This window comes from Acanthopagrus latus, chromosome 19, assembly GCF_904848185.1.
Source record: "Acanthopagrus latus isolate v.2019 chromosome 19, fAcaLat1.1, whole genome shotgun sequence".
NCBI classification, from domain to species: Eukaryota; Metazoa; Chordata; class Actinopteri; order Spariformes; family Sparidae; genus Acanthopagrus; species Acanthopagrus latus.
The window spans coordinates 21,752,994-21,768,943 of record NC_051057.1 but is presented as its reverse complement, the minus strand read 5'-3'; the positions used below and the strand labels follow the sequence as shown (position 1 = coordinate 21,768,943).

Genomic DNA, 15,950 nt, shown 5'->3' with positions numbered 1-15,950 from the left:
GGCTTATCTGATCAGAAGTGAGGCCTTTGAACAGAAACGCTGACATGATCATTAAATTGCGGTCACACTGAGACAGTAATATAGTACAGTACTGATACTTTTGTTCACCTATTGGAAGCATAATAGATTAGAGGACCCCTTTGACTCGACATGCTCGGCTTGCAATTTTTGTTATTTAAAAGCTTGTGATCAGTGTGTTCTCGGGATGGGTTTGATAGAATATTCATGCCGTGAATACTTAACACCCTTCTTACCCTTCTTAACCCCTTATGCAGCAAATGTCTTTGACCGCGCTAAGAGGGGTTTCATGCAATCTTGTCTCTTGGCACATCGCCACCTATAATGGTCGCTTTTCTAATCCTTTGTCTGCAGACTGAATGCGCTTACTAAGGGACGAGTAAATGTGGATTTAAGGTAAAACAGCACAGAGACACGTTTTGCACGGCAGGAAAATCGATGCATTACAGACCTCAATCTCGAGGCGGGCAGCAGAAATTTGTTTAGACTCCTGCACTTAATCAGAGGTTATTTGCTAATCCCTCCGCGTCTCTCACTAACAACTTCCCGCATTGCTTTGCAATATTGGCGTGCACACATCACGCGTCACATCTCCTCCTCCTCCATTTCTGGCCAACTGTCACATCCAGTTAAATGAGTGAAGCTGCCACTGCGCTACGCTGGCCACTGGCATTGTTTATTTCAATCAGCGCCAATAGGAAATCAGTGGCTTGCAAAAAGAGCCCAAGTTAATTAGAGTTACAGTCCAAAGCCCGAAGGTATATAAAAAAAAAAAAAAAAACTGCAAGTAATTTGAATGTAGATGCAAAATATGCAATATCCAGGTAAGCCCAAAGGACACACGCAAACACACGCTCACTCCAGCCATCACCCCTGTCAACTCATTATGGAATGAAAAGAAGTTTATCAGGTGAAGTAAAACACAAATTACTCTCATAAAAACCAGTAGGACCATATGCTGGGTGGCAGCAGTATTTCTCTCCACGGTCTGGCCGTCTCACGGAGCAGATCTGAAATACAATGTGGGAGATGATCGAGTCTTAGTGTCAATACATCACCCCAGAAAATTACCTCTTCTCTGCTTGGCCTACTTTAATCTCTAACCCTCTATTGAAAGAATGAACACTCTCCTCTGTCCTATTGACAACGTAAAATAGGTTTGCCAGCTTGATTGACAACTTTGTCCACCTGACAAAATGTAATGCAGTAGAGGACAAAAAACAGATCAGGAATTCTTTGGACCCAATCTGGTGCTGCCGATTACATTTTCTCTGCCGTCTTCTTCTTTATTGTATCAGATGGGTCTTTTGAAGTCTTGAAGTAGAGTGGTTTATTGTGTGCTCCTGTATGTGTGCTTCTGTATGTGTGTGCGCATGGCTGCATAAATATTTGGGCCCATGTTGGAGCGGTAAAAGATTCCACAAAGCATGAAAGTCATTAGCATTACATTACACTGACATTTTTGGTATTTGGCTCCGACTTTCATCGAGAGTGACTCAGGATGACAAACGGGGGGGAAAAATGTATTCACCAAAAATAACATTTCCTACAAGTGTGCTAGAGGTAGAGCGGCTCTGATAATATTTCTGTGACTTGGATTTATTTTTGTTGCAGCAATTGAATTATTCAGCAAGCTAAACAACAGACTGCAATTGTACACATCAAAAAAACATATCCCGCTAAATGCAAATGTTGTGAAAACCAATCAAGAACTAACCAGAGGATATGAATGCAACTATTTATCACTTAAAGCTATTCGCGGGATGATTGGAGTTTTAGTTATAAAAAATGTTTTCTGAAAGGCAGAGCTGCTGTGCAAATATTGTTTTTTTGACTCCACCGTATGAGATCTAAACAAAAAAAAAATGTCTGTATGATGAAAATGAAAATCTGCAGTGTGACCGAGTCCCGTTTCAACACTTTGAACTACATGTCAGAACCTTCACGTTAACTAACATGAACATCAACAGCTGGACTGAATGAAGACAGGGCGACAGCACCAATGTCAAAACATTAACACTCATCTTGAATTATTGGAGACACTGGGCTGATGATGGAGAGAACAAACACAATTAATGAACATGTTTTCTCAGTAGATGAGTGTATCATACTTCAGGGTTTTCCCTGCCATCATAAGGCTTACGTGCAGCAGCACTGAAGCCATTTTTGGAACCAAAGCCAAACGAATGTAAAATCAATGTGGAGAGCATTGTTCCCAGTGGACTTCTTCAGCAAGATCATCAGACTTTTTGAGTCTTGATAATATATTCCCTTCTCTAACTTCTGCAACTTTTTGTACAGATATGTTAATAATAACAGTCCAAAAAATACGATAATACGATTTCTTATTGAAAATACCCTTCGGCTAAATATGTGCATCGAAGCCTTCCACCGACCGATGGAAAACAAGGTAGTCAATACAAAATGCTCAGTCTAGGGCATACCTCTACCAAGGAAAAACAGTCAAATCAATTCTAATCCAAAATAAAGACACACTAGTTGAATCTGAACCACCCATTACATATTAACTATAATATCATCAGATAAGATCATCAGATATAGGATATGTAGCTTCACAGATAAATTAATACAAACCTAAAAAAAAATGTAATGTTAAAGCTAGTAAGAAAATATTCCTGGTTATGTCCCTTTATCTGGATCATCAACAAAAGTTAATGGGGTCTATTCTGGGCCAGAATCCATAATCCATCCAAGTTTTCACAGAAATGTGTTTGGTATTTTTTCTGGCAATCCTGCTGACCAACCAACCAGCTAACAGACAAATTAACGCAGGTGAAAACATAACCTCCTGGCTGAGGCATCTATGAGAAATAAAAGGCATACTGCGTTATTTTACCGCCTGAGGTGAAAAATGCACAGCATGTTAATTTGTTTCCACAAAAGAACTGCTAAACAATTAATTACTGTAAAGTTGAGGATACTGTTAATACAATTGCAGCGTCTGTGTATCTTTGTAACAACCTTCAAGCAGCACAGTCAAAAGCAGTGCTGTTAATGCTCATTTGGTCAGCTTATATCTTACATCAAGCGTATTTGCTTCCAACTGCAATAGTCAAATATTTGATCTCAGTTCTGAATGACCTTTTCCTGTGTGAGTGTGTGTCAGTCTAATTACAGCTGGAGACAAGTGTCTCCTTCAAAAGTCTCCCAGACATACAACATTGTCATCCGAATGTGTCAACATAATTGAATTAGCAGAGGATAATGGCGGCCAGGCTTGGAAAGTGCCAGTAATTACAAGATATCCAGATGTAGATAATGGTGACATACTCCAGCTATAGAGACTGACCTTGTGTTTTGCATAAGAAGACAAGGATACAGAAAAAGTAAGATGAAAACAAAAGTTCAGAAAGGTATAGTTCACCGTGCTCGAAAATGTCACTGTAAATTATTAACTTAAAAGATATGAACGCCGGTGAATGGCTCAGTTCTTGAGGCTGCTGGTAACCTCCCATTTTTTCCAAACATTCAAAGGCAGTAACCTGTGTGAAAATATCTTTTCACTTTCCCCAGGTACCATCATGCTGCAGGCAGCAACAAATCGTTATCTGGACATCAATACCGCCGTGTGTCTTACCTTGCTGATGGTACAAAACACATCTGCAGAGAAAATGCACTGCATGTAATATTCCCTGATATTATACTCTGAAAGGAAGAGAAATCAACTAACAACATGATTAAAAAGGCAAAGAGGAAGCAACACCTCTGCAGAGTGCTAAGAATACTGCGAGATAGGGAGCATAAGACAGAGACAGGGGTTAATGACGCCATTCTTGCACCTCGCCAACATGATCCTTATAGCCGTTCCCATTAAGTCATGGTTGAACCTCTTTCATTATTTTATCTGACCTTTACAAAAGGTTAGTTGTAGTGCAGCGCCACGGTTATCACTGTTCTTCCAACCGAAACATCGGCCGTATCAGTCATAGTTACACTAATGTATCATAAGTGAAGAACAAAAAGTCAAGCCAGGAGTCAAGAGCAAGACGGAGCCTGATGTTTGTGAAACTTCAAATCTCATAAATGATACTATACATTCACTCTTCTCTCCTATCTTTACGTATCCAGCACGCCTCTTCTTGTACCCCACACCTTTCAGTTGGCTGGCAGCCTGCTTTGTATTTCTAAAATGTTCTGTTCAAATGTAAAGGGGGGGAAGTGTGTCTCCTAATTTAGTCTGTGCTCGGGACAGAATTTGGGGATCCAATCCTCGCGGGATCAAACTTCTGGAACAGAAACCTTTTGCTATTCCAACAGGGGATTAAGGTAAGGGGATACTCATCTTAGAGGATAGAATTAGGTTAGGGTAGTGAGTTCTCTCAAGGAAAAACTTCTCGTGGAGGTTAGCCAGGCTCTGCCAGCTGGGCTTATGCCTGCAAACAGGAACAAGGAGCAGAAACAGATGAGGGGCTGCGTTAAGTCTGTTTGCTGCGAATGCCAGTTGTGCTGTGACATTTTATATTGCTGAGGCTTTATTTCTGTGTCCACAGGGGGGTCAGTATTTGGATGCAGAAGCTACCATGTTTCTTACTGAAAACGTGCAGTGCAGAAGTTTTAGGCACAATCAAATATATTTCATTAGTTACGAGAGTATAATTAACTGTAACTAAGTGTTAACATAACTTTAGAATGAGTTTTGGTATTATAAAGAGAGGGTACTTTCCATGTTTCACCTTTTAGCAGTCACCTGCACATTTAGAAGGTGAGCGAGAGATGAGGGGTATTCCATTGGTTGCATTCTGCAACCTCACCACTAGATGTCACTAAATCCTACACACTGCTCCTTTAAGAAACAATCCTCATCTGCAAAAAACAAATGCATAGTTTCACAGGGAAAGCAGCTCATTATGTCCCAACTGTTTATATTGTAATATTTGATTAATCTTATTATTAAGGAACACTTAAGCAGAAATGTGACGTCCCAGCTGATCAAGGTATTTATGTTAATAACCTGTATAATCTTTACTTGCAACGTAAGTGGAGTATACGTTTAAAGTATAAACTTGCAATACATGAGTACCATTGCATCAAACATGTACTCTAGTACTTGAAAGCTCCACTGTGACATCGCGGTTACATAAACATATTCTTATGAACAGAAATCTATTCACATCAGCCCGATCATTCATTAGTATTGAAAGAGCAGCTTGCTTGGTAAAGCCAGTAATGGAGACCATCAGGCCTCGCTCTGTCCTTCACCCACTCTACTTAAATCTATTCATATCACACCAAAGAGATCAAGCAATTTTCCTTCAGAAATGACAATTTCAAGTTTGGGGACAATAAGCTGGTCAAGGTTGCTGTCTAATAAATGACTTCTTGTCATGTTTGCAGATGCTCAAGGTCCCCTGACGTCCACCAGCTGGGATGAGGCCCGGTCCCTGAAGCTGGTGTCACTATGATCAAGAGCACATAACAGGCAGATGCCTCTGAACTGGCTAACAAAGGCTATTTAGATGTGCGACTGCTCCATTGTTCCCTCCCTTCATCCCTCTCTATCCCCCTGCCATGTTCTTCTTCTTCTCCTACTGTTAAAAACCGGAAGGCATATTCATGAGGGAAGCATAATTAACCAGTCAGGGTTTGGATGACTTCCAGATGGATGAGTTATTATTGCCATTATTGATACTGGCTGGTATGAGCCCTGCTATCTGGGATTAATGCTGTTAGAATTTAGAAGCCCGACACCATCTTACCACTTAGTCCCATGATGAATAGTGTTAGGCAAAGTCGTTTGCACTGACACTCACTTACTTCCCCTCATTTTATGTACTTTGCTTGCCTTATTAAGGCTCTTACCACTGGCTTAATTGCCTATTTAGAATTCTCCTCTTTGTGACCTAGATGTGTTTTATTTGGTGAATGTAATTAAGTTACCTGTAAATATCTCTGCTAGAGCCCCATCCATCTCTGTTATGTGGGAACTCTATTTTTGTTTTAATTAATTTAATGGCTGCTGTGTCTGGACACTATTAACCTCAATGAAAACCGGGAGGAGAAATTGGTTTCAGTTGAGCTCAAGTCGAGGCATCTAGGTTGAACTTGCTGCTTGGTAGATTTGTATTGGTGTACTGAACCTATGGGCCAATGGGACGAGGCGTCCTGACTCTCTAGATTTACATCCCGCTGTTGAAGCAAAGTGAATAAATAGTATAGTGTGAGAAAAACTGTCTCGTTTGGAGAAAGGTCCATTTTGGTTCTAGCAAATGCCAGTTTCACTATGGGTTTGTTAGATTGCCCTGCTTGACTGAGAGGGTTTACTATTTTGCAAATATCTGTGAAAACCTAGAAAATAAATGCACATCAGCATATGGGAACGTTGGCTAAAGATACAGAGAAAACTTCTGATGGCTGCAAAGACGTAAAGAGACAAAGAAACATTAACCCCTATTTGAATAACTTTCTTGGAAGAAAATTAAAGCAACTCCGGGGGGTTGCTCGGTCAAAAAAATGTAAAAAAGGGGACATAGTTCGATGGGTTGTGAAGTAGCGTGGAAAAAAGGTGAGTTGTCGGCAAATTATTTTATCATAGTTAACTACTCATGTATATTTGTGTGCAGAAATGTTACATATTACAACTATAGATGTTACTTTTTGTAATGGTGTTGTTGCCATAATCAGAGTTGCTCCAGGGCCGTCATTGAAACTGACCAGTCACATGTTTCTAATGTCATAGCGTAGCAACTCACGGAGAAGAATGGAAAAATAAACAGATGGGAAATGTTATCCTTTAAAATACATTGCAAAAACGTTGCAACAGGGTCTAAACCAACCCATCTTTTCTTAAACCTAACCAGGTATTTCAGTTTTCTCAACCAAACCAAGCCAAGCAGTGACAGCAAAGTGGAAATACATGGGAAATTATAAGTGAATGATATCAGATACATCTGGGTTGGTCAATCAGCAGGTCTAATACTGTAGTCCAGCCTGAAATATCTCACCAGCTGTTGATGGATTGTCATTTCATTTTGTTCCGACTATTCAGCTATGAACCCCAGAGGATTAATCCAACTGACTTTGGTAATGCCTTGATTTGCCCCTACATCTGTGTTTTTTAACTAATTTGATGGACTGTTGTGAAACATAGTGCAGACATTCATGTCTCCCTCAGAATCATTTGACCAAATACAGCTAAACTGAAAAGCATCCTGTAAATATTATACCTGCTAAATACTATCGAGTTAACATTTCTCATAGCACAGTCATTCCGAGCAAAGTAAGCATCTTGATGTTAGCTTTTAGCTCAAAGCACCACTTTGCTTAATTACAGCCTCACAGAGCTGCTAACATTGATGGAGACTATTAATCTTGTTTTGCCCGTCAATGAGACTTTTATCTCGGCCCTCGGTTTTCTTGCCAGCAATAGATGAACCCCACTTATGGTGACAGAACTGACAGCGTGAAAGCATCCTCAATATCCACGATGGTCTCTGCCACCATCAGAGCAAAGATCTTTTTAACTGTACCTCGTTCTATTAATGTAAAATCAATGTATCTTTAAATTAGGAAGATAAAAAATATTGCCTTTAAAACCTTTATATAATTTATTTATTATTTATATATATATATTTTTTTTCCAAGTCAGAACGGTGTACAACACCATCAGCCAAGATTGAAAAAACACATACAAGCCTTCCAGGGAATCCTGATGTGTGTAGTATCCATTAAGAAATGGGACACATCCCATCCCTATCCCTACCTCCAACCCAAAGAGCACGGCGGACATGGCGGATGCCCTCCAGAAACACTTAAACGACATGAAGGAACAAGCTCTTCCCTTATTAATGTGCTCTTTTACAAAGCGGCACACCATGCACACTTCCCCCGGGACAAGAGGAGTGCAATGAGTGTAGCAAGCGCGCCTGTTCATTTTTTAAAGTTGGGTAACCTGTCCTTAAAGGTACTGTAGTAAATCAGGTTGCTGCTTAACTGTTCTGGTTGGCCTTACTCACTAAGTACGTAATGTTTGTAATGAATCACACAACAGTCAACCTCGGACAGAAGCCGCTAAAGGAATACAAAGCATTTTGTTTTGGCACTTTACACTGCGGAACAGACACTTCATACCTGAGGACAGAGACAATTAAGAACTGCATGGTGACTGTGAACGTGCCTGGTTGTAAGGCATATGTTAAAAAAATAAATCAAATTAAATAATAATAAAGGACTGAAGAAAGCCACATCTCTTTCTGTTTTAATACTATATCAGTGCAGAGCGAGCAGGATGAATAAAAACGATTTTTATGAAAATACCTTTTGGAGCCGATTGGCAGGTTTGGCCATGATATGTGTTCACAGTCCAAAGGACAGAGCTGAATGCTTGGGTGGCGTTGTACCTATTAAAGGTGGTGCTTTAGAATGGGGGAAATGCTTACTTTGATTTCCCTCAGGCTTTTTGCTCTCTGAGCGGAATGAAAATGCTCCTTCTCTGGCAGCATAAAAGGTACAACCGAGCACACAAAACACACACACACACACACACACACACACACACACACACACACATATACTTACAGGCAAACTTTATAGGCCTGTGCTTGTGCAGTCCACAAAATTCCAGCAGTTAAAAGATTCCTTCATTACCGAATGACCTTGTGTGCATTATAGAATATGATGGATGCAGAGATGTTGTGCGGCATGACAAGAGGATGAATTGTGTTTCACAAGCAGGCAAAGTTTATGCTTGACACAGTAATACTCGCATTTCAGTTCTGGAGCCGGAACATTATACAAGAGGGGGCCTCACAGTGACTCCATATTTATTGCGAGGTGTATTTTCAACAACAAAAAAAAGAAAAAAAAGGCACGTGTGCTGCTTTGACACATACCCGCCCGCTGCTGCTCACTTTTCCTTTCTGTGCTGATCAAAACACGGGGCTATATTCATGTGGCATTCTGATCTGAGATCTCTGATCCCTAATTGCACATGAGCAATAGGTGATTCTCAGGGGTAGGATGAGCAGATGTGCTCTGTGGCCAGAAGCGCTTTGAGTTTGCAATGCAGAGGGGAGGGGGAGTGCTGGATTAGCCATTGGCAACTAATACAAGCTCACACACTGCAGGTGGTGCAAGTTGTGGGAGTCCAAAGGTCTTAGTTTTTTGCGTGTGTGTGTATGCATGTGCGTGCATGTGTGTGTGTGTGTGTGGAAGGGAAACAGACAGGAGAGAAATTGCCAATAACCATTCCCTCTAGTCTCATCACACATAAAGCTACAGGCTATTATTAATCATTTAGTAGGTTTCATAGTTTGGTTCACTGCTCATGCACAGCACCTGTCAGAGCACGCTGTGGCAGGGAGGGTTCCATCTGATTAAGTCTCTTTAGCCTTCACATCAGCCCATCAAAAGGTCACCGCGCATCCTCGTCTGATGGCTGCTCAGACGCTTGTTTTTTTTCATTTACATTTTGTCGCGCAAGCCTAAAAATCGAGCCCGCGCAACGTAATCAATTTTCTTTTACCACTCGCGTGGGAGATTTATTGTCAGCGGCAACCTTTGTCAGCAACACTTCATAACAACCGGCAGGAGTAAACAGACATATTCATATTTACTTTAAATTTAGCTAATGTTTAATTTTACACTTTACAAACACTTTACAAAGCAACTGTTTGCTGCAAAGTTCCAACTGATGTTTGATACACACTGTGTAGTTCATCTATAAACATTAACCATTCAGATGGTCATTATAACATTCACAATTTCCATATTCATGGTTTGTAAACCATTTTTATTGTTTTTTAACAGAAAAAAGTTGTATTTTACAAAGCTGTATTAACTCACACACACATTTATACATTTACTATTTATCAGTGATGGTGATTATAAACTGCTACCAAAGAAATGGACAGTCAGAGGATATACAGTGTTACCTGGAGGCTCATAACTAAATACCATGATACATTTTATTGATATTTTACTTCTTCTTGTGGATGTGCACCATTGAAATTAAGGCTAACTATGAATTTATAATTTCTTAATGATAGATATCCTTGATGCCACTGGTGTTTCAGTACTTGCTGGTGCTATGATGACTGTTTTTTTTTATTTTTTTTTTACAACCACCCACACATCACTTACCTTCCATCAGGGCTTTTTTTTTTTTTTTTTTTCTTCTTGGAAAGACCAACACACCAGCTGCTGATTTTAGAACATTAAACGTGAAGATCTTTGCAAGCTCCCTTTACAATGAAGCGCCATCGTTGTGATTTCATTTTCTCAATCGCAGTGTGGTTTATTACTTTAGTTTTTTTTACTGTTGTACTTATTTCTCGTCAAAGAGGCGGAGAGACAAAGGGGATGACATTACAAACTTGAGTGCAATTTACGCAGAAGGAGAATTATCCAATCACCTCCTGCGACTAACAGTTTAGCACAGAAGCTGAGATGCATTTGAGGCGCTCGTGTCGCTGGATTGATAGACGCCTTGAAAGCATATTGTTAAATCTTAGCCAACAATGTCATGCGCCTGCTTCCAATTACATGACAAGAGGAACATAGAATGTACGTGTCTAACAAGATGGGAAAATGTGTTGGAAACAAATTACGTCTGAAATTACAGCACAGATAATTGCATTTGCATTGTAATAGTTTTCTCAGGGCACCTTTTTTTTTTTTCTTTCTATCAACTTCGAAAATTTACTTCACAAATTACAGACTCTGCAGTTTTTCATGGGATGAAAATCACTACGTCTGCAATTATTACAAATCACGGCACAGCTGAGATACTGCCACTTTAAAACATGGTTTAATAGACCCAGCAGAGACACACCCGTGCAGGCCCACAGACAGACAGATGTATTAAAAAGGACGGAGAGTATCACTGAGGCACCTGAGTTTCGACAGTGACTTAGATCCACATGCGCAAAAAAAGGCAGAGGGCCTTTGTATTCTCTCTGAAATGGGATCAGAGGAACTACTCCATAAATTAATGAATAAACACCACACATGGAGAGCGAGCGATACAGAGCAACCCCTGCATCATACTGATGCAACAACAAAGCAATCTAACACTTGCGTGGCTTCTGGTTATTGTGCTGTGTGAAATTTCATGCACTAATTAACATGTAAGGAAGTGACTGCGGCATTTTGATCCCGACATTTTGATCCCCGAGCTGCACGAGTTTCCCCTCCCCATGTGAGGCATCGATCGTTTGTTTGTTTATTTATTCATTTACGTTTTTCTTTTCTTTTCTTTTTTTTTTTTTTTGTGGGAGGCGGGGTTGTACTCAATCTGACAAATGAGACTCAAGGTGTTTTGCTTGTGCCGAGTTTGTTTTCTATGGCGCTGGGATCGCACATTATCAGGATCAGATAGATATCAGATATTCACTGCAAAGGAAAAAAAAAAACAAAAAACTCCCACTTACAAGAATATGACTTTGATTTGTCTTTTTTTTTTTGAAGGCACATTCTCTGAAAATCTTTTGGGAGCCTTTTTTTGTCAAACTGTGAGATGTACTTACCTCTGCATATTTGAACATTTGAAAAAATTGTTCCGTGTTTCTTTCCAAAAAAATAACCACACCGATAAAAATAAAACTGCAAGTCTAAGTCTTTTGCAGAGTATTAGAGGTCATAACAAAATCCAAATTTACAACAGAAGTAGTTTAAGGGTAAAACTGTGACTGTGTCTGATGATGTATATGATCAGCTGCTTTCTACACACACACGCGTTTCTTAGCAATAGGGAAAGGAGTCGGTTGGCTATTTTAAGAGGATTTACTCAAATTCAAAAAACATGCATGTACACATTCATTTTGGTGGAAAATGGTATTGCAGAGAGCCTAGAGAAGGTCATAGAATGGTGCCTCTGGAGAGCTCAGAAAAAAAAAAAAAACACTGCAAAATGAGAAAACTCAGCCAAATACAGAAAGGCTGCAAGTAGCACAGGCGACGGAAAACTGTTTCTAGGGAACACTATATAGTGATGAACACAGCTGGGACAAGCTTGTTGTTGGATGGTGACTCATGACGTTATTGAAGTCAGCTCTGCTGAAGTGGTGTTAGAAAATGAGCTGGAATGTTTATGGGTGGGAGAACAAGTGTTCCTGTGTCCATTAAACTCTCAGGGACACGGCGCATCATGCTCAAAGCTGAGGGCGCTGAGCGTTGTGTGAGCTGTCCCACACAACAGTGGACAATCGTGAGACAAACTGCAGAGAAAGTGTCCAACATGACTGTTTTAAGAAAGAGGTTATTCTGTGTTTTCCTAAACTTGACCAAGTAGTTTTGGTGCCTTTATTTTGAAAGTGTAACCAGACATTGTGACACTGTGGACCTGCAAGACTAAACAGTTTGGTTGGTTTTGTAATATCGGGGTATCCTCGGGGGCCTGGACAAATTTGGGTCCAATTCTTTGATGGGTAAAGTGACAATCACTTTGGGCACAGATTAGATTTCACTGCAGCTTGGCACTCTTTATGGAATATTTATGGAAACAACAACTGTGTTTAGTCCAGCCTGCATCAAACCTTGAAGAAATAATAATGGCTGCCATGTTCAACACGTTCTCACTCCCTTGGTAAGTATGGCAGCTTGGTCAGTGGCCTTCAGCGTCGAATCATGATGCTCCACTAATCGCTCTAGTGACAGTTTTGGAAGTGAGGGGCTCCATGGTGATAATACATAACATGTAACATCGAGTAAGACTTTCAAAATAAAATTAGCTTGGTTTAGGTGTGAAGAGTACTTGGTAAAGTTTTGGAAAAAATCATACTTGGGGTTAAAATATCAACATTTGGTCATGTCACTTATATAACTAATGTTAACTTATGTAACATATCTTAAAAAAACACATCAACCTTCAAATTTGGTCACACATGGGAATTGAGTCCCAGTCTACTGTAGGAAAGTCCTGTTTATAACCCCTCCAACCCCCAGCTTGGGCTTTTCTTGTTCTTCATACACTGCACTGGAGAGGTGCTTCAAGAAGTGATGCCAGAGGGGTGCTGGGTCAACGTTTATAGGGCATTTGAGCTGGCGGGACCTTGCGATACTGCTGTGGAGAGAGGTTTAGTGGGCCTGTTGAGCCCAGGAGGATCCAGCAGAAAGAGAAAACAAAGAGGCAGCTGGAGTTTTGTTAACCTGATCAGGGGTGTCAGACATCCTTACCTATAATAGCTCACAGCTGGGTGTCTGGGCACGGTTCACACCTAGGTGGGAAACCTGGAGGATTGTGGGGGACGGAGTTCACTTCAGAGTTCAGTTAAAATCCCACAGACAATTATATCACCTGTGGATCACAACAGGGGTAACCATGCCGTCGAACTTAAAGAGAAACTGACCACGCAGCTGTGTTTGACGCATCTGGAGTGAAAATGGGCAGTCGTGTTCTGTCTTTGTTTCTGAGACTGGTGTGTACCGATGGTTTTAACAGAGAACAATTAAACTGTCAGTGAGTCCTTCAATTCATTCATTCAGTTCAAGCCGACATTATGCTAAGCCAACAATAAAATGGTCTTCTGCTTAGCCGTGAAACAAACATATCAAAGTGCTGTTTTTCATGGTCACACTCTGGTCTGTCCCTCTGCGCAGGTGTGGAGAGCGACTTTACAGTATTTTCTGACAGTGTTGTGAGATTTCTGGGCAAATCTGTTCTAACAATAAATGAAAAAAAGCAACTGTTATTCTTCTGTATTTTTCAGACACTTCCCCTGCCATCATCATTCAACCAGAGCAGTCACAACGGATGCACGCTTTTAGTCTGTTTCAGTCCCAAATGAAATGTCACTCCCAAGAGTTCCAGATGCTGGAAATTAGTTCCTTTGTGTTCATCCCTTATCTTCATAAATCACAAAATAGAATTCCACTCAAGGGAATAAGCCCCACAGTGTGCTTTAAATGTAAAACCAATAAATTCCCGACACAGGTATTAAGATTCAGATTTCAGTGAAAATGCAGGGTAAATCAGATGTGGAAATACCACAGAGCAATGAATATTTCATTGTAAAGCGCAGATCAAGCCACATTTGGAAAGAAATAGGCGCCTGAACAGACACAGTATAGCGAGTATATTCCTACAAAAGAAAGCTAATGTTGTTATGATTTTTATATATTCAATTTGCACCGCACTAAGTGGAAATCCTTGTTTATCCACCTGGAGGGAATTCCGGATTCAGGAATGAATTTTACTGGATAGCTGTCAATATCAAACCTTTTCCATTATACAGTAGTTTACCTCCAGTGATCTCTGAAGAATTCATCAACAGTCAATCAAAGGGAGTTTATGCACAGCCCTGATTTGGTTTCCTCTTCCCCTGCAAACACAATTTGAATACCCAAGGCAACAACAGAGTGAAAAAATGCATTATACATTCATGTTGCCCTTACTTTCATACCATGAAGGGGTTGTTCTTCCTCTGTCAGTCAATCAAGGACAACTGGGGATGTTCATACATCACAGCTCTAGAAAACAGGCTGATCTGACGCACAGGAAATAGAACGGGGCTCATCCTGTTAGATGCTAGAGATCTTTATGATCAATTAGACCATGAGAGATGCCAAAGTGCCCCGTTACTTCTATCACAGTCACACGACAAAGATCTGCAATGTTTGAAGCGCAACCGGGGTACTGGTGCAACTAATCTGAAGCTGTCTCCACAGAAGCCTACATCCATATGCAGCCACTAATTACATGTATTTATAATTATTAGCTTTAGGTTCTTACAGTGCAGTGAAAAGTTGAAAAGAAGATGTCAGGGTGGCTGGATGAGAAGAGTTGGGACTTCATATCCTGTCAGCTACATGCATCCAGTTTCCATGATAGTAACAGAAACATACCTTTAACACACTTTATTGCCACACGTGGATATTGTCAGATTAACAGGGAGGATAAATGTTGTTGACAGAAAACATTCTATAGATGCCTTTAATCTATAGAACCCTTGATGTGTTGATAAAAGGATGCAATGTGGGTGGTAGAGCTCCAGAAGTCACTCGTGTAAATGTAGATCCTTCTGGGAGGAGATCAAGATTCAGCTGACACGTATGTCATGCTGAGATTTTTATGCTTGTTTCAAAAAACAAATACCACATGCGTTGTTGCTGATATGTTTGCATGTCTTTGGTTACTGTCATGCAATAAACGCAGGTACAAGCAACAATTTAAGGGAAGACACTACAGGTGAAAAACAATTTAGAGATTTTGGGCTATTTTGCTTCAATAACGTGTCTTCTTTGAAACCAGCGTAAAGGAAATCATTCGACGCGTTCAGACTTTAGGAAATCATATGGTCTCATATGATCCAACTAAATGTAAGAGAAGCATTATTTTTTCCTGAGAGATAACATCAAGGACTCACATTGATGGTTGTTGAGTAATCAAATGGGAAAGATGTATAGATATATTTTATTATTAGATGTTTTAACCTATCTAAGTGTAGGTTCCCCCAGTGCAAACAAAAATGTGTTTATTTATTTGTTAACACTAATGATACAACAGTAACGATTAAATCTGAAAATGTATTTCTGTAAATATTAAACAGGGTGTTCTTGAGGTTTCCAAACATTATTTCCTATTTCACCAGCCTTCAATCTTAGGTAGAAGGTCAACCTCTCCAATCTTCAGAAAGTCTTGTTCCATATGCCTAAGCAACATTGTAAGAGAGGAAGTATTATGTTGGTGAGAACGGGACCTTGAAGGCTATTATTTGACGAGTGCAACAAGGATTCATGTTGACCACTGTAAACAAATCGAAAACTGGCCTGACAAAGAACCACAGTTGTTCTTAAGTCATAGATCTGCTGATAAACTTCTCTTGTTATCAAAAAAGCATGCTGTTCATGGTTATTCGTTTGCAAAATACATGTGTTACTTATTTGATGTGCACAAAGCCACAGAAACACATTTGACACCTTGTTGGCATGCGGCAACACAAAGTCTGAAAGCATCAGTGGGGTGTCTGTGCAGTCCT

The 15,950-nt window shown here is 40.1% G+C and overlaps 2 long non-coding RNA genes across 5 annotated transcripts in view; both read right to left on the bottom strand.

Annotated features, from left to right (window-relative positions):
* The window catches only part of LOC119008771, a 470,444-nt gene that overhangs the window by 121,301 nt on the left and 333,193 nt on the right, over positions 1-15,950 (bottom strand). The window lies entirely within an intron of this gene.
* Positions 12,263-14,840, bottom strand: LOC119008770. Of its 4 annotated transcripts, XR_005071530.1 has the most exons (4): positions 14,705-14,840; positions 14,376-14,459; positions 14,216-14,294; positions 12,263-13,629 (listed from the first exon to the last, which is right to left on the bottom strand). It is a non-coding gene; the product is annotated as an uncharacterized LOC119008770 (long non-coding RNA). The 4 variants fall into 4 exon arrangements; XR_005071529.1 differs by having other exon boundaries at positions 12,263-14,294; XR_005071528.1 differs by having other exon boundaries at positions 12,263-14,459.